The sequence below is a fragment of the Medicago sativa genome, chromosome 1, assembly GCF_051527215.1.
Source record: "Medicago sativa cultivar Bolivia chromosome 1, Bolivia_mono, whole genome shotgun sequence".
In the NCBI taxonomy this organism is placed as follows: domain Eukaryota; kingdom Viridiplantae; phylum Streptophyta; class Magnoliopsida; order Fabales; family Fabaceae; genus Medicago; species Medicago sativa.
In genome coordinates, this window is record NC_140749.1 from 55019568 (window position 1) to 55039932 (window position 20365).

Here is a 20365-nt window from a genome sequence, read left to right on the forward strand (position 1 = left end):
TAGAATGTTCCACAAGAAATCACGGGCTTTTAGGTAAAAATAGGTAGCTTGTTTCCGAAGCAAAAGCAGCAAAATAGCACCCTGAAGCTTGGCACGACCGTGCTGCTGGTGGCACGGGCTGTGCCTCCTCTCTAACTTGGGGAGTGACATATTTTTGTCCCATATTTCGTATTTTCATCCCGAATCAGCTTCTAATCCTCTTTCTTTTGCTCCAAGACTCAATCTATCAAATATTCGTTCCTGAAATATAATAATATGCAATTGAAGTAAAATAGTTCTAAAAGAAAATAATATTGAAATAAAATAAACTTAAATCTAAATAAAACGGAATCAAATATTATATTAAAACTACTAATTATTGACTCATCAGTCCTCGACCCGCTAGAGGAGGATTTATTCAGTCACATAGTTTGGGCTCCTAGAATATGGCGCCCTTGGGAATTTCTATTTGATGATTGTATCGAAAGGTCCAATGAATTCGGATTTCCCTATTGGGAAAGGTCATTTTGGGACAAGCAGGGCATTAATGATGAAGATGGTGAGCTTCAAGAGAATGATTTGGAGTTCTTGCAGGATGGAAATATGGAGTACCAGACACAAAATAGATCTTTCAAAGAACAAGGCGTTTTTCGAATAAGCCAATTCATTTGGGACCCTTCAGATCCACTCTTTTTGCTATTCCAAGATGATCCTTTTGTATCTGTGTTTTCACATCGATAATTGGTTGCAGATGAGGAGATGTCAAATATACTTTTGACTTGCCAAACAAAAAAAATTGAAATATCTAAATAAACATTGGTTTAGGAAGAATATGCCAGAACATAATTTCGAATTGTTGATTGATAGACAGAAACAGTTTAGAACCAATAGTTCATTATCAAATGAATTGTTTCGTTCTAATACTCTATCCGAGAGTTATCAATATTTATCAAATCTGTTCCTATCTAATGAAACCCTATTGGCTCAAATTACAAAGACATTGTTGAGAAAAAGATGGCTTTTCTCGGAGGATATGGTTGTTACTATATGTTCCAATAACGAATGATTGGTTTAACTGAATAACTAAATGAAATAGATACTTTCTTTCTCGTCATCTCAAGTCGATATGGGGATCTTTCAATTATAGATAATACAGATTCCTGTTGACCGAGCCTAACTTTAATTGTTTTGTTCTGAAAGCAAACAAAGAGATCCACGGGATGGTTTGTCCTATTCAAATATTCACGACCAATAAGTACAGAAAAATGGACTCTCCATTCATTCGATAGATAAGATAACCAAAAGTTCGTGATCTGCTGATGAACTTATTCTTATTCCATAAGTGATCTCAACATTATGCCTTGAAGAGGACTCGAACCTCCACGCTATTTAACATGAGATTTTGAGTCTCGCTTGTCTACCATTTCTCCACCAAGGCATCTTCAAAGTGAATTATATTCTAGGAATATGATATCTATCTAGTCTTATGTATGGAATATATGACAAAGATGGAGTTTTAGAGTATTTTTATTGATCGTCATGTCATATAGGTCCGACTCGGACATCCAATTGATTCAATTTGATTATCCGAAAGATAGATCCGTTAAGTATATATTCTATCAATAAATCAATAAAATTTCTCGATTCAATAGACACCAAACCAAAATCTACTTTAATAAAAGATAGGTATTAGGATGTAGGCCCACAATTGGTAGTATGCTATCTTTTTAACGTATTATTACTACTTTGTTTATAAATAATAGAGAATTTCTTTCCCCACACTATCTGTTTCTCACACACCCTCCTCTTTGACCAGTTTACTCCGTTTGAATTTTATAATTCAAAATGTATTTGATCTTTTTTGAATATAACATCAGAGTTGTATATACCTAGAATTTGCATTTAATTGACATAAATTAAAATGACATAATTTAAAGAGACATGGTATAAATTGACAACAAAATTTAATAATTCAACAGGTTTTATTATTTGATTAAGAATTCAAAATACATTTACGTTGACAAAATGCTTATTACAACAAAATACTAGTCCCCATAAAATTAGTTCAATTTCTAAGGACGTTTGCATAATATATGAAGGGAAAGAGTTCGAACCCCAGACACCTCACTTATTCACTTTATAAGGTGAATTTTTAGTTATAAGGCTACTTGACAAAAAAAAACATATTAAACACTTAATGGTAAATATGTAGTGCAAGAAGATGGACATAGATGGAGAGACAAGACTTGTCATCTCTCTCGCTCACCCATACAAGAATACAAGATGACAGAGTGAGACAAAATGATTGTATTTAGCAATGCCAGATCTAGACAGATGTGTGAGTCAGGGCCGACCCTGGGCATAGGCCGGGGGTGCGATGGCCTAGCGCCCATGTCATTTGGGGGACCCTATTTTTTGTGTGTAAAGGGGGGTGTATATAGAAATATTTGGTTTTGGGGGTTCGTATAACAAAGTTTACTGAAAGGCCCCAAATATTTACATGATGGAGGGTTGGATTCAAGTCTGTTAATGTTTTAGGCCTTTTTGATGAGATTTGCTATATATACCCTCATATAACACAAAGATTTCTATATATACCCTCCCTATAAAGAAAATTGTGTTTTTCTTAATGATGTGCCAAAAAAAATATTATGGAAGAAATTGGCGATATTTTTTTGGGCCCTTGGTTCTAATAATGTGCCTCACTAATATTAAAAATATCGGTGATATTTATTATCCAAGAAATTGGGATAATATTCATACCAAAACAAATTATATTTTAGTTGAGAATGAGCGTACAAAATTAATCTTAATCTTGTCTTTCTAAGGTTCCAAAAAAGTAAATTATGTCAATATTTTAATATCAACTTTCTTGAATTGATTCAAAGGATTGCAAAATTGAATATGATATTGCAAGATCATGCGAGACGCACTAAAGATCATGAAACCGATGTGAGACACATTCTTGATAATTTTGCAGATGCTATTGTTCTTTTCTGCGGTATTTTATTTTGTTTTGGTGTCTATAAAGTATTTGATTTATTTGAGATGTTGCCTAAAAAAAATTATTTGGTAGGGAAAAGCAGAAAAAACAAAATGAAGAGCTAATAAAATCACAACAATAAGCTAACAAAATTTATGACGTATTATATAAGGGTCCCTTTTCTCATATTATGCCTAACACTACAAGAAATCTTGCATATTGCCAGGGAACAATGCCAGGGGCAAGAACTCCTGGCAAATTTGCCAGGAGCTATGCCAGGGAAAACTCCTGACAAAGTTGCCAGGGGCAACCCCTCACCAAAGTTGTGGCAAAATGTATGCAGCAGAAAAGATTCTTGTGTGGTCAGAAAAAGCAGGATGGTACAACACTTTGCCAGGGGTTGTGCCACCAAAAACCCCTGGCAAATTGCAAAGCTTGCAAATTTGTCAGCAAAGCCTGCAAAGGCCACTTGAGTAGCTGGCTGTATAGTAGCTGTGAGCCACTCATAATTATTATTTATCTCATTTTTTCTTCTAGTGATCACATGGACCACACAACTTTCTCTTCCCCTATCCCTTTCTCTCGTCAGACTCCCTTTCCCCCTTCTAATTCATTTTTCATTTTTACTCTCTCTCTCCTCTATTGAAATAACACCAAAGCCTCCTCCAACACCACCACCCTCATTTTTACGGCGCTGTTCCGTCTGCCGTTTTCACCAATCAAAAAAAGTAGTACCATTTTCTTCATCCCGTCGACGAGAGCTTTCTATTGGTCCAATTAATTTCAAGAAAAGAGAAACTTTTCGTGTCACCCATTTTTCTATTTGCGGTTTCATTGTTGTGTTCTCTTTGTTCATGGTAAGCCACCTCTTCTTTAGCATACTCACTTAATTCTTTAATTTGTCTATTTTGTTGATTGAAGGTCAAACTTTATTTTCCCTATTAAGTTGAGAAATCTTTATTTTGATATAGATTGAACTACCATGTTGTTAATTTCATCTTCCTAATTTGTCTATTTGGTTTTTCCCCTTCCACTCTCTTTCCTATTTTTATGCTAGTAGAGGCCACGAAGATTGGAGAGCTGATGTTGCAACCATGTTGGATTTTAGCGACAGAATTTCATGACTAGGTTCTTTAGCATGTTTGAGTTGATATTTTCTTTGTAGTTTTTTTTTTGAGGGAATTTTCTTTGTAGTTATTTGTTGATTTATATTTGTATGTATCTTGAGGACTTTCATTTTTATTTGGATTAGATTTGATGCATGTATCATTATGTAATGCCTCTTGTTAGTTGAAATTTTTATAAATTTGAAGACAAATTTGAGTTGATAATTTTTTTTATATACAATCATTTGAGTCTTTCAAATAAATGGAGTTTTATCTCCTTCCTGGCAAGTGTTTATAAGACCAGCGAAATATTATTATCAGGTATAATTTTGGCGACATGCAAAATGATGATTTTATAGCCAAGTCATGCCAACTTTTTTTAAAAATGTTTTTTACAATTATTTAAAAAAAAACATCTTAAAAACGTTTTTTACAATTATTTTAAATAATTTTTATTTAAAATTATTTAAAATAATTTTTATTATTAAAACGATTTTTAAAAAAATTAAAAAAACAATTTAAAAACGTTTATTTTAAATATTTTAATAACGTTTTTTTTAAAAAAATTGGTACACAATTTGCCAGGGGTTAACCCCTCACAATGTCCCTGGCATGTTTTGAAAATGACTGATGTGATGCTGACACAGTCTGCAAAAGCCTGCATTGTGTCATAAAAGCCTGCAATCAAGCAGACACAATTTGCCAGGGGTTGAGCCAGGGCCTATGCCAGGAGCGCATTTTGCCAGGAGCTGAACTCCTTGCAGGACAATTTGCGATGAGCAGATTTGCTGGTGATTCTGCTCCTGGCAAAACCCCTGGCAAACGTCCAGTTGCCAAGGCTTTTTTCATTTTACCAGGGCTTCTGCCCCTGGCAAAATGCAATATTTCTTGTAGTGTAAGACCTGTAAAACTTTAGGAACGACCCTGGTGTGAGTGCAAATTTGCAAAGAGGAACAAATCTCTTTGACCATTATTCGTATTACCCCCACAAGATGACATAATGAAATGTCAAAATTGAAACATTGACATCATAAATGACTTAAAAGAAAAGTAAAAAGGAAAAGAAGAGAATGTAAGTTGGAATGAAAAATTGTGAAGAATGAGTGAGAATTTAGAGGAAAAATGCAAGTCTAAACATGTTGTCAAACATTGAATCCAGTCAAAAAACACATAAAACCAGCCAACCTTGCTGACCAAGTCATCATCCATATATTCTGACATATTTTGTATAATTCAAAATAATTTCCATATTAATTCGGATCATATAATCTGAAACCTCCACAAACTATGTAAAAGCATGTGCTTAGGAGGGTTCGGTACCACTTATATTAGTTAATCTGAACCAGTCAGGTACATGATTTTTCCGTGATCTATGTTGCACCGACAATTTTTGTTGTCCACAACGCACATAAATTTATATAAATTGACGTGTTTGGTTCATTTTCAAACCACAACACAAATCTATAAACACTTATCCACTGGATATAAACACCAAACTGGCTGCAGTGTATTACAACATGGGGAAACCTAATCATTTTAGGGGTCCACATTGATGTTACACTATGTGGCTTCCACTTGGACCAAATTAGCATCACAAAGACACAAGAAGGATGGTCAATGATGAGTATCGTTGTCCGTCGATAAACTTAGATGAACACATTCGATTCACATAGGTGAAGCTCTATAACAACGACAATGTGAGAATTATGTTCTTTATATTTGGTGAGTAGAGTTTGATGGGACCAATCGAGTTAGAAACTTCCTTGCTCAGATCTTTCTAAAGTAGATGTGATTCGTTTTCATGCAATTTTTTTATTCAACATCTATTATTTCAAATTCCTTCATTATGATCTTTGGCGGATATGACAATGAAAAAATGTATGTGTTTTGCGGAGTTGACCAAATACATGTTCATTATGCTTAAAAAAATACATGCTTATTAGACATTTTAAATGTCTGTGACCTTATTTCGGTAGCATAATTATCTAGTAATCTACATCTTCTTCAACAAATCCATAAAATTACCAGCAACTCATTATTCCATACACTCTCACATGTAAAATACACACTTTTTTTTTCTCTTATCATTTATCTCATGTTCAAATTCCTTTACCAACTTCTTTTTTTTTTAATTTATTTTCTCTCTTCTCATGAAATAAAGGAAAAAAAAACACCCCTTCTATGAAACGGTTGTGAACCCACCTTTTTTACCATAAGAAAGAGATGTGAATGTGTATGTGTCAATCTCATTTAAATGATATGGTCAATATACCTGACGTCTTAAGGTATTTGATGAAGATGTGGCGTCAATCTCATTTGTGGGGTTTCTCTTAGTCAAATGTGACGAATCAAACCATTTTAAGCTCCCTCATAACTCCGAACATTAAGATAGACAGTTTTATTAGTTTTTGGATGTCGTTTGCTTAATTTGTTTTGGTAAATATAATTTTTTAGGTGTCAATCGCTTTCTTGAATTTTTTTTAGCCAACCTCTACTATTTTAAATACCTTCACCTTTTGTGTTTGTTGGGATCTAACAATGAAAAAGTGAAAATATTTACCAATAACCCACTCTATTTGTGATTCCCAAAATAACATTAATAGAGATACGCTTACCCATAAATCACTTTAGTTCTCCCTCTTAGATCTCTATGTATAGAGGTGTGTAATCAACCATAAGTTTTCCATCCTCATACCAACTTTTTATATTTACCTCACGCATACATATGATTTCATAGAGGAATGTGACGTTAAAACTCTACTAGCCTTGCATTGCTTAACAGGTATAATGGCTCAAGGTAGAGAAAATAGAGAAACTTTCTAATATTTTCAAAGAAGAGTTTATATTATTTGAATGTTTCAATGCTTGAGTATGCCTAAACACTTACTTGGTGGTGAGCCTTATATATATACTACTCTAGGAAGACTCTCCATTACAAACTAGAAATATCTAGAAACATTGATTACAAAGAAAAGTCTAGAGACATGGATACCCTAGTTCATATGACTGGAAGGATCTAGAAACATTAAGATTTCCCTAGTGCTTTATTTTATTTAGTAGAGTATCTAGTAGTTTCCTTATTATTCACTAATATTCTAGAGACTTCCATATTATTCTTGCGTGTTCTAGAGACTTTCACATTATTCTTTAGTATTCGATAGACTTCCATATTATTCTTCATCATATTTCATGTCTATTTCTATTCAAATCATATTGCTTCTTGATACTTTTTTCTAAGGTATTTATTATTTCTATTTTAACAATCCCATTGGATCTGAATCCAATCACTGATTTGGACAAGATTGCTAATGAATTGTAGCTTCAATACAAGACAATTTGTTGTTAGTTTCAGGAATATGATGCGAGTATGCCTCCATATGGTTTCTTTTTCGTTTTATGCAATGTTATTAATTATATCATATTGTGAGGTGTTGTGATGTTGCCAAAGATGTTTGCTACTGATTTTGGTGATAAACTTGGTCATTTTATTATTTTAGTCGATCCAAACAACAATCAATTCAAGTTTTTGATTGAAAAGATTAATGGAAGTGTACATTTAATAAATTAAAATGATTTAATGATATTAATGAGGTTTTTTCTACATTACCCTCTCTTGTTTAGAGGGTATTTACCCCTTCAAGATATCAACCTATCAAAATAAAATGTACAAATGTAACATTAAATGTCAAATAAATGAGTCAATTTTTTCTATAAAAAAAATCAATTTTAATAAGGCAACTTTTAATTTTTATTTAATTATATTTAGGTATACAATCTTAATTAATTTACACTATAGAGCTTGTAACAATTAAAATTTCACATCAAATTTAACCCATCATGGTTGTGTTTGGTAACACGAATAAGCTAGCTTATAGCTTGTTGGACTAGCTTATAAGCTTGTTTCGATATAATAAGATGTGTTTGGTAAAAAGATTTTTTCACTAGCTTATAGCGTTTTTTGAGAAGTTGTTTCAAGTAGCTTTTGAGCTTGTAGCGGGCAATTTTTTATATTTTCTTCCAATTATAACCCTATTAATTTAATTTAATTATTTTTTAATAAAACATGTTCATGGCTTAAAAAGTAACGGCCAAGTTCATAGCTTATTTTTTAATAAAAAATCTTCCAGGTTTTCTCCTTTGAAAAAAAACCGTCATGCTTTATTTTATTTTTTAATGAACGCTTTATATATATTTCTTAAAAGAAATGCTTTATATTTAACTATAACTAAACTACGGTACGTTGTAAAATTTTATATATTCTTGCTTACATTTTTTTTTCCACTTTCCTCATATTTTTGGGATTCATAAAAGTAGAGATCAATGAGCTTTTCCCCTCTTTTGTACAAAATAAAATAAAATAAGCAGAGATCAAATTGTTGGTGAAATTTTATTGGAGACTAAAACCAAAAGTTTGAATATTTATAGGGATCCAAAACATAGTTAACCATAAATTAAAATATTAAAAAATAAATACTTTAGAAAAAATCTATATATATATATATATATATATATATATATATATATATATAAAGAGGAGGGATAAAATTACACCAATGTTACACCGCTCGATATCGTTTATACTCGATGCATATTTTTTAAATTTGACCGTTGGATTGTAAATTTATATCACATAGATCATCCACGTAAATTTTTACAAAAATCTAAAATTGTTTCATGTATCATTTAGATATATCAAGATTAACGGTTTATGACATTTATATAACACCGTTAAACTTGTTGTATCTCTATAACATATCAATTGATTTTAGACTTTCGTAAAAATTTACGTGAATGATCTACGTGACATAAATTTACAATCCAACAGTCAAATTTAAAAAATATGCATCGAGTAAAACGATATTGAGTGGTGTAACATTGGTGTAACTTTTAAGCGGTGTAATTTGATCCCTCTTCATATATATATATATATATATATATATATATATATATATATATATATATATATATATATATATATAAACATGTCATTTTATACTTATCAGCCACTTCAACAACTAATTTTACCAAACACTTCAATTTTAATAAACCATCTTTTCAGCTATAAACTATCAGTTATAAGACATCAGCTATAAGCTAGTTTTCCAGATTTCAGCTAGCTTATAGCTTATTTTTACCAAACACACCCCACATAAGTTCATAAATTTTGTTCTATTCCAAAACCTAGAACACACATAACGTGCAATTTCTTCTTCATTCTTCTTCCCATCTCGATTGTTCAATTCTCTCGTTTCAGAATTGCCGTCGTTTCCAATTATCGTGAGAATCGTTGTCGTTCTTTTGATTCCAGACATTGTGAGAATCGGTGTTGTTCCCATAATCACATCAGGTATCGTGACTTGATTTTTCTTCTTGATTTGATTTTTCATTTTCGTTTCTTTCTCACTACTATCGTGACTTGATTGCAACCGTTTCACACTTATAATGCGACAGTGGTGATTTTCAACTTTGGCATGAATTCCAATGATGCTTTCATTTTTATTTGGGTTTTGAGTTTGAATGAGTTGTTTGAGATTATATAAAATTGTATTTTATCACGCATATTTTGCGTTTGATTAAGATAAATGGATCTTCAATGCGTTGATTATTGATATTTTTTTGGTACGATATTCAATATTAATTTACTTTTGGAATTTGTTTTATTCAAATCATTATATTGTGTCGTTATGTTGTTTTTGTTCCTGGTGTATTTTGTGTTGCCGAAATGAACATTTGTTGAGATTGTGAACACAGTGTGAGGTCGGTTAAAGCTATGGAAGAGAAGACAAAGTGAAATAAATAAATAATAAATAATGCTAATACAAACATGAATTTCATAAGGTGAACGTTAATTCGTGGATATAGCTTTTGGAAACAATGGCGATCTCACGATGTCTGGAATCAAACAGACGGCAACGATTCTCACGATAATTGGAAACAGAGGCAATTCTGGAACGAGAGAATTGAACAATGAAGATGGGAAGAAAAATGAAGAAGAAATTGCACGTTATGTGTGTTCTAGGTTTTGGAATGGAACAAAATTTATGAACGTATATGATGGGTTGAATTTGATGTGAAATTTTAATTGTTACAAGCACTATAGTGTAAATTAATTAAGATTGTATACCTAAATATAATTAAATAAAAATTAAAGGGTTAAATATGTTTTTGGTCCCTATAAATCCAACTTTTCGTTTTAGTCCCTCTAAAATTTTCCTTCAACTTTTAGTCCCTATAAAATTTCCAGTCACTACTTTTAGTCTCTATTTTTAAGTTATTTTTTGTATTTTTTAATAAAATTCTGCAGAAATGTGTAGAATATTGTAAAAAAAAATCACAAAAGTAGTTAGAATTTTTAACAAAACACAAATTTAATATGAATTTTTAACCGTAAAAAATGTAAAAATTCATATTAAATTCATGTTTTGTTAAAAAAATTCTAATTTTTTTAGGGAGAGATTCTTATAATATTATGAATTTTTCTGAAAATTTTTATTCAAAAATATGAATTCTACATATGAGTTTACTTTTAAAGAGGGACCAAAAGTAGTGATTGAAAATTTTATAGGGACTAAAAGTTGAAGGAAAATTTTAGAGAGACTAAAACGAAAAGTTGGTATATTTATAGGGACCAAAAACATATTTAACCCAAAATTAAAAGTTACCTTATTAAAATTGATTTTTTTATAAAAAAAATTGACTCATTTATTTGACATTTAATGTTACCATTTGTATATTACATTTTGATTGGTTGATATCTTGAAAGGGTAAATACCCTCTAAACAAGAGAGGGTAATCTAGGCCTCACCTATTAATGATTTTTATGATATCAATTTGGGTGGATGAGTAATGGTGTTTACTGGTGTATAAGGAAACAAGTACTACTAACTCTAATTTGTTAACCCTAAACCGCCACTTAACTTTTAATGTTTTCCTAGCCCCAATGTTTTAAGAACTGGACTGGATCGTCCGATTCAACTGGTTCAGCTGGTAAAACCAAGGTTTAACCTGGTTTGGTCAGGTCCAAAACCGCTAGTGATAAGAACTACCGAAAAACCGCTTAAACTATAAAGAGCCGGTGAAAATGTCGAACCAGGACTAGTTTCTCACAACCGTCCGGTTGAAAAAAATAGTGCTCAAAACGTTTTTCTAACTTTTTTTTTTTTTTTTTATCCTGGCTTTAGATCACGAAGATACACTCACTAATATTCCCTAAAAAAAATACACTCACTAATAAGAAAAGAGTTTACATATGCTATGTGCGGCGCTGAAATAACTAATAGATTATAACTATTACTTTTCCCACCCTATGTATTACTCACGCACCTTGTTTTATTCCGAAAATATCCTCCGGATTTTATAATCCGAACCAAGTTTGGATTATAAAATCCGAACATACTCGGTGCAGACAGAACTGGACATAACTGCATGTCTTTGTGGATTTATCATTTTTTTGAAGATATAATTTATGTAAAAGACAATTATGATAAAATTATACCAAAAAATCATTATATATATATATATATATATATATATATATATATATATATGTATATGTATATATCAGTATACCAAAAAATTTGAATTTATTTCATTACACATTTTACCTAATAATATACATTTAATATAAACCGCCCCAAGATCTATGTCAACATCATCAAGATTAAAGCTATCTTCCTTTTCAATCTTCAAACCATCTTTGGCCTTCTTCCCATCAACAACCTTATCTTCTGGATCAAGATTTTTAATAATGTACAAATCTTGGTCATCTCCTATGACATCAACACCCGCCGCCCCGCATAGTTCATTATAGTCAGTCATTCGACTGATATATCTATTAGGCCAACTTTTGGCATCATCACGAGCATGTTGTCTCCATAACGGGCAAGTGGGAGGAATAAGACAACAATCCTTCAAATATATTATCATGAAATGGTTGTCATTCACATGTGTCATACACATCAATCACTCAGTTTGTGGCAGTTCACCGCATAGAGGAAACAAGGTTTCAGATCGCTCTTTCTCAGTGGACAGTAGAACAACGGTGTGGTTGTATCTTTGTACAATGAGGAAACCCATATCCGGCGTGGTCATCCATTTATCCAGTGGTGCAGGACCAATACCAAAAAAGGTTTGAGCACCCAAAACTTCTTTATACCGCATATCATTAATAATCATTCACCAATAACGAGCATTTCCTTCACCGATTAGCTCTTTGTGCAACTGGTAACAAATTATTTGGTGATCATCAACACTCAAGTTATGTAGACCTGCAATTGCACGAAACCCACAATGACCATCACCAGCTACATCCACAACCTTTTCAATAAATTGATGCATCCATTATGGGATTTAGTCGTTGTGTGGTATGTGGACTTTAACCGGAATTGGCTTAGGATTTTTCGGAATTTCCTTAGGAGTATTAGGTGACATGTTTCTTTTCAGTACACTCTTTCTAGTTGCCCTTGTTGAATTTGTCTGTGAAGCCTGTATCTGTTGTTCCTGGGAATCAACAATCTTCCAGAGCGAAGGCGATCACTTTGCCGACCAAATGAAATGTTTGATTTTCTTTGGAGCTCCTTTAGTTGTGACCTTTTTTGGAGGTGGACGCAAAGAGGTAGTCTCTGGAAAAACAAACTGTCAAAATTGTTCTACGATATGCAACTTCATGTTGTAATCAGCGTTCTTGAACCAGACCTACAATATGTTAAAAAATCTGTCAGGCAGAATGTTGTTTAAAAACTAGTAAAAAATTGCATACCAATCTGTCATGTGACCGTTCGGATTATATAATCCTAAATGTGCTAAAACATTTCGGATTATATAATTCAAAACATTACGATACACCCCATGAACATGTACTTGTTTACATTGCATGGGGGCGTAATTGCGAACATTTCAGATTATATAATCCGAATTCACTCAGTATAGAAGTAAAGAATAAAATCTTAGGTAGAACCTAACAACATTTTTATAGAAAATACCTAAAGCAAATCTCATTCTGGTAACTGAGAAATGTCTTCCTTCCTATCCTTCAGATAACCCTTATACTCGAATCTCAAACTCTTCCAGTCAGAGTGGATTTCATCCAAACAGATGGGAGTGTTGGTCTTGATTTTCAATGCAATCACACACGCACATGGCAATCCGAAAGTGAACAGACTCAAACAACCACACCTGGATTTATCTGTACCGACACAAACTGCTCGATCAGCCTCGTCTGCGAGCATTATAATGCTCGTTTGGAAGGAAGCGTGTATCTGAGTGTGTTGTGATTCTATCATGTTGTGAATGGATTGCCAGTTTGTACTTAAATCACTCATACTACTTTTTAAATACGTTTTCAATCGGCTGTGTGCAGATTCAGCTCTGTTTGTTGTAGTATTCCCTATATTCTTGACTTTATTGACCCAAAACTTACCAATCTTCTCCTTCACCAGACCCAAAATTGTACTTTCAACATATTCCAAAAACTAGGAAAATTTTAGCACATAACTTTGAATCGGTTACAATTATCAACATATGCTTCCTCCGTATCAGAATTCACGATATCTTCCCATGCAAGCATGATTGTCTTCACCATTGAATTTTTCTTTATCTCATTCCAATCCTTGCTTTCAAGATCCTTAACTTTTCAATTCGTCTTTGTTTTATCTTGGTTTTTCGGGTGTCAAACATTGATTACGTTTGAACCTTTCTAACCGGTGATATCTTATTTTTTCTTGGGAAGGGAAAAAGTAAGCAAAACCCTTGAGAATCGAGGTCCGGGAGTTGTTTTCGCTACGGGAAGGTGTTAGGCACCCATAACGACTATAGTAACCTATAGGAACTGTCTTTAATTTCTACGCGCGCACTTTATTTTTAAATGCTATTTTGAAAAGTGATATTAAGCCTAAGAGTTTTCTAAGTGAAGAATTGGAGGGAGAAGAATGTGTTTGAATTTTTATTTTATTTGAATTGAAGGAATTTTGATTCCTTGCCTACGTACCCGTTTAAGGGATCAAATCCACCGTAGTTCTCTTCCAAAAATGTTTTTGTTTTTTTGTTGGTTGATTTTAAGTTTGAAAATTGAAGTTTGAAGAATGAGATTGAGAGGCCTCAAGGGCATGAGATTGGAAAAATGTGAGGTGAGATTAGTTATTTTGCAAAATGTGGTCTAAGTATTATTAAAATTCTTTAAGAGTTTTTATTCAAGAAAATAAAGGGGAAATTCAATGGGATTTTGATCCCAAGGTTTCTTTGGAAAATTATTTGAGTGATGTTTGTTTAAGTTTTTTGGAAAGTTGATTTTTCTAAGTGTAAATCCTAAGCATTCATCTAGACATGCAATCCTAAACATACATCTAAACAAGCATATTCTAGCCATACATCTAAAGTGAGGTGTGTGCATGTGTCGGTGCTTGTGTCGGTGTACATTATTAGAGTCCATTGTCCTTTACATCATTGGCCTAGATACATTCTATGGTCTTGCAAGAAATTTAAAGGCATAAAGTAGAAATATTACAAGATTCCTAAGCTTTTTACATTCTAATTTTTGGTGAAACTTTAGAATGCAAGAAATAAGATGGAGGAGGGGATGAAGTATGAAATGCTTATGAATGAATGAAACATGAAAAGAGATAGTTAGTGACATAAGGAATAATAGGAATTGAAAGTTATAAGCAAGGGAAATGCTAAAACTTGGCAAAAGTTAATGAAATTCCTAACCTAAAAGTGGTAAGATATTCCTAAAACTTATCACAATGTTAAGACAAGTGCATGACCTATAATCCTCATATCATGTCAACTTTTCTAAAGGTCTTATCACACTAAATAATATGAGGACTAGAAGTACACACTCAAGTCAAGAATTATGATAGGTCTTAGGCATACTTAGCACTTTATTCATACACTAAAGTAATCACATAACTTGCAAAGCAAGAAATCCACAAACCATTTCACAAGACAGTAAAACAAACACCAATTCAGGGGCATATCTACCACAAAGTCACATATTTAGTATCCATATCATGCACCAATGTATCATAATCAAAATCATAGCAAAGTTCCTCAAGAATTAACAAGAAAAGTGAACAAGTAACAAGAATTAATACTCATGTTTTTATCAAATTTTATTATGCAAAAAACATCATAAAAACATCAAGAAAAAATATCAAGAACTCATAGAAATTTATTTAGAATTTTTGCACAAAAATTTGACATGAGGGAGGTGTAAAAAACAAGGTCCAGTGGTGCATATAGCAAGAAACCCAAAACGAACGAAGGAGCTAAGCCCAACGCAAACCTGCCTGGGTCCTGGGTTCTCAGGGGATTCAGGGGCCGTTGGATTGATCCAGATGGATCAACCCTAGATCCAACGGCCAAGAAACGAAAGGAAGCGAACCAAATGAACCAGACCGGTCCAATGGCTTATATAAATGCCTAGTGACCGGTCTAATTCATTTCTCACTTCTCAATCTCTCTCTTCACTCGCTCTTCTCTCTTCTCTCTCTGAACCTTAACCTTGCCTGAAACTGGAGAGGACGGCGGAGGACGGCGGTGGAAGATGAAGATTCATCGGAATCTTCATCTTCTCCGACGAACTGATGCTAACTTTTTAAATTGAACACCCAGAAATGTTCGTCTTCCTCTCCAGTTTACAGATCCAAGGTTATTTTTAAGAAATTGTGGCTGAAACAACGTAGATCGGATTTTGAACCTTCGGTTTCTAGGGTTTTCAAACTTTTTCCAATCTTTTTGAAACTAAACCCTAATCTAACCTATTTTCTATGCTGATTATGAATCTAAGCTCTGATTCGAAAAATAAACGGTGAATCTTCATGATTTTTGAAATTAGGGTTTCGACTTTGAAATTTTTCGAAAGCTTTTCAGGATCTTCACTTCGATCCACCGTTTATCTTTTACTACGAACCTTCGATGATGACTTAAAGTTAAAACGAGAAGGATTTGCGTGTTTACCTGAGTTTGATTTGGAGATTCGAACGAGATAGATCCTTGCAAGCTTTTGGTTCTTCTGGTAAGCTTCGAAACCGAAAATAAATCGGTGTTCTTCGTCTTCTTCCTCACTGATGTGACTTTGCTTCGATCCTCTCTTCTTCTCACTCAATCTCAAACCCTCTGTGATTGTACCAGATGGATTGGTGCTGGAATTGCAGAGGTCGTAGTTCAATGATGAAGATTCATCTTCGAATCTCTGAGAACTACGAAGAAATTGCTTCAATTTTGACTTGATTCTGATTCTGGAAAAACTAGGGTTTCATTGAGTTCTTCATTGTTCTTGATGATTTCTGATTTTTGATCTAACTGCCAAGAGAGAGAAAATTTTGATTCTGTTTTTGTGATTTGATGAGTTGGCGTGTGATTATTGATTCTGGGCCTGTGCAATTAGTGATGTGGCCTTTATATAGGTGACATGTGTGTTTAATAACCAATGGAATGTTGACACATGTACTGGACCTGTTTGATTCGAACTTGGACCAATTTTGGACTTGAGGACCTTCCTGCAATTTTTAAGACTTTGGGACGAATCTGCAATTTTTGGAAGTTAAGGACCAACCTGCAATTGACCCAAAAAAGGACTAAAACAAGAGTTTGAATTTAAAGGACTAAAATGTAAATTGAAAAAGAAAGAGAAAAAAAATAAAAGGAAGAGAGGACCAGAGTGCAATTAAAAAAAGTTTAGGGACTAAAAAATGAAAATAATAATAAAATTGGAATAAAATTGGTAAATTGGAAAAAACGTAAAGTGAAATGATTAAAATTGACAAAACGGACTAAAACGAACCAATGGCTTAAATGAGGTACTTTAAAGTAACCTCTCTCTGCCGAAATTTCGTGTGAAATGACCAAAATGCCCCTGGGGACTAAAACGACTAAAAATGACTCAGATGCAAATTTTAAATGGATTTTTAACAAAGAATTGAAGCAAGAGTTTATACAAGCAATTTAAAAGACTCAGAGACAAATTTTAGGGGCTAAACATGGTTTTAACACTTGAAAAGACTAAAATGCCCCTAGGGGCTAAACTGACTCAAAATGACTTCAGATGCAATTTTTTAAAAATGGATTTTGACATGGAATTGGAATAAGGACTTATTCAAACTATTTGAAAGGACTCAAACCAATTTTTTTAAAAGATTGAAAGAAATTTTAACACAGGAAATGACTAAAATACCCTTTTTCATGGATTTTGCAAATAACATTGAAATAAAATACAGAGAAAGATGTAATTGATCAGAGATATATCAAATGACTTATAATGCAAGAAAAGAAGAATTGAGTTAGTATTTTTAGGCCCAAAATTAGGGTATAACAGCTGCCCCTATTTAAGTTTCTTTGTCCGAAGAGTCAAGAGACGAAGTCTTTGAGTTGACGGGACGAAGATACTTAAATATTAACATTTGCACCGTTTTTTGGGCATAAAAATACGTTTTCAGATTTTCAAAGATATGAATGCCATGCAATATTTTGATTATGAATGCAAGACAAACAACTGGAGTCTATGGAGCATGTCATGTCACTGGGGATCCAGTGGACATTGACGGGGTAGACAAACCAGGGGATAGAAAATAAGGCACAAGCTGTTCTTTGGATCGAACTAGCCACCTGACCAAGGAATACAAAACAGGAGATAGGTGCAAGTTGTTCTTGGGATCGAACTTGGCACTTGACCGAAAACATAGACATATAGGCAAACACAAGCTGTTCTTTGGATCGAACTTGACGCTTGATTGAAAATACAAACAGATAGACAGGTACAAACTGTTCTTTGGATCGAACTGGCTGTTTGGCTGGAGATATAGTCAAAAGGGTAGATACAAACTGTTCTTTGGATCGAACTCGCCGTTGGATCATCACCACATCATGTAAGTAGGTGCAAACTGCTCTTTGGATGGAACTTGTCGTTTGACCGATAACAAAGCATAAGCTGGGTACAAACTGTTCTTTGGATCAAACTTGTTGTTTGACCGGAAATGTAGGCATATAAGCTGGTACAAGTTCGTTCTTTGGATCGAACCAGTCACTTGACCGATAACAAGATATGAATTGGAAATTGGATCTAGAAAGATACCCATTGAGGGTAAATTGTCATGGACTTGATTTGAAGATAGACATGACCATTTTTGTTGGCCCAAAAGCAAATTGAGAGTGAATTGACATTGATTTGAATTGAATTGAAAGTTGACACTGAGAGAGATTGAAAGTTGGGGTTGAGCAGAGACATAGAATTTGAGAGTTGAAATTGAATTGAATTGGAAGTTGAAATTGAATTGAGACATAGACATTGACATCGAATTGAGATTTGAAATTGAATTGAATTGGAGATTGAAATTGAATTGAGTTAAATTGACGTTGAAATTGGATTGAATTGAAGTTGAATTTTGACATTTGAAATTGGATTGAATTTGGCAATTGGAATTGGAATTGAGTTGAAACTGAAATTGAGATTGGATTGAACTGAAATTGAGGTTTGAGAGTTGAGATTACATCGAATTTGAGATTTGAAATGATTTGAAATTGAGATTGGAGAGTTGAGATTGCATTGAATTTGACAGTTGAAAATGAATTGAAATTGAGATTTGAATTGAAATTGGAAATTGAAATTGAATTGATTTTGACAGTTAAAGTTGAAATTGTGATTGGATTGAGATTGGAGATTGAAATTGAGTTTGACAGTTGAAGTTGGATTGAAAGTTGAAATTGGAAATGCAATATGTATGTATAGTATAACCAGATTATTGAATGTATGAGCGCATAAAATGCATGATTATGCATGTATGAATGCTTGAAATGCATGATTGGCTTGTAGTTTGACAGAGAAGTTTCACAGAGATAGACAAAACATTGGAAGATTGGGCACGTAGTGGCTCGTGCTGCAACATATTCACGGGGGGAAAACCTCTTTGGAGAGACCGTCGTTGAGAGACGTATCGAAATCATGGCTGAGGGCAATAAAACTTGTAAAGGAGGGACCCTTGGAAGGTTCTTGGATACAGGTCGCCGTTGCTAGGCGCGTCAGTGCTGGGTAAACATTGGGTACTTGCATCTGTGGTCAATGTTTTTATATTCTTTTCTTTATTTTTCAATCCCATTTTTTCCTGAACCGCCCTTTCGGGTTTTCGATTCACCGGGGAATAAGATTCTTTTCATTGTCCCATTTTTGCCTGAATTGCCTTCATAGGTTGTCAATCAGCGGGGTGCTCATTTTTGCCTAAGCCGCCCTTTCGGGTTTTCAACTTAGCGAGCTTTTCATTTTCATTTTTTTATTTTTCCTTTTTGTTTTTTTCATTCTTGCCATTGACCACAGATCATCCTGAGGAGTAACCTGCTTATAACATGTATTGAAATAGACATTGACACTCATTCATTCATGCATGTTTCATTGAAATGTACCCTGTTGCTCAGGTTTGCTTTCAAAATATACAGAAAAGATTTTTCAATTTTCAAAAATGTTTGTTTCATACATTGACATTATCAAAGTGGAAGGAAAATATTTTGTGTATAGTATTGAAAGTAGAGAGAAAAATAGAGTTTCAAACAAATAGCACAGGCTCAAATTGATGTAGAAGAGTGAGAGTCAGCCAAAGGCATGACTTCACGGATTTACAAGACTTGGAAAATGGTAATTTTATTGGTTGGTGATACATTGAACACGATGACCGCTACATTTCATAGAAATTTCGAATTCACAAGTACCGAAGCTTCTGATGAAGATGATCATTGACAGTTGCAGATGCCCCAAGGGGTGATGGTGATTTGCCAGATATAGTTACTTGTCTTTATTGTCAACCTCATTTTTGCATGAACCGCCCTTTCGGGTTTTCGGCTCATCGAGGCGCTCATTCTTGCCTGAGTTGCGTACATTCTCAGCGAGCTTTTTCACATTCATTTTTTTGTCCCTAACTTTTGCCTGGATCGCCCTTTCGGGTTTTCGATCCACCGGGAAGCGCATTTTTGCCTAGGCCGCCCTTTCGGGTTTTCGACCTACCACGCTGTTCTTTTCTTTTTAGACAAAGTATTTCTTGACTATATCGGCATTAACAGGATTTGGGAGTTCAACACCATCCATGTGTGTAAGAATTAAAGCACCACCAGAGAAGGCCTTCTTGACAACATAAGGACCTTCATAGTTAGGTGTCCACTTGCCCCTTGGGTCGGGTTGCTGGCTTATCCTTCTTTTCAATACAAGTTCGCCTTCCTTGAATTCTCGAGGTCGGACTTTCTTGTCAAAAGCATTCTTCATTCGCACTTGATACAACTGTCCATGAGCCATAGCATCCATACGTTTCTCTTCATTCAA

General features: G+C 33.7%; 1 long non-coding RNA gene across 1 annotated transcript; it reads left to right on the forward strand.

Moving 5' to 3' along the window:
• The first annotated feature begins 3377 nt into the window (after nt 1-3377).
• On the forward strand, nt 3378-4293 carry LOC146955502 (uncharacterized). The gene is made up of 2 exons (XR_015010810.1): nt 3378-3819; nt 4023-4293. It is a non-coding gene; the product is annotated as an uncharacterized LOC146955502 (long non-coding RNA).
• Nucleotides 4294-20365: the final 16072 nt, after the last annotated feature.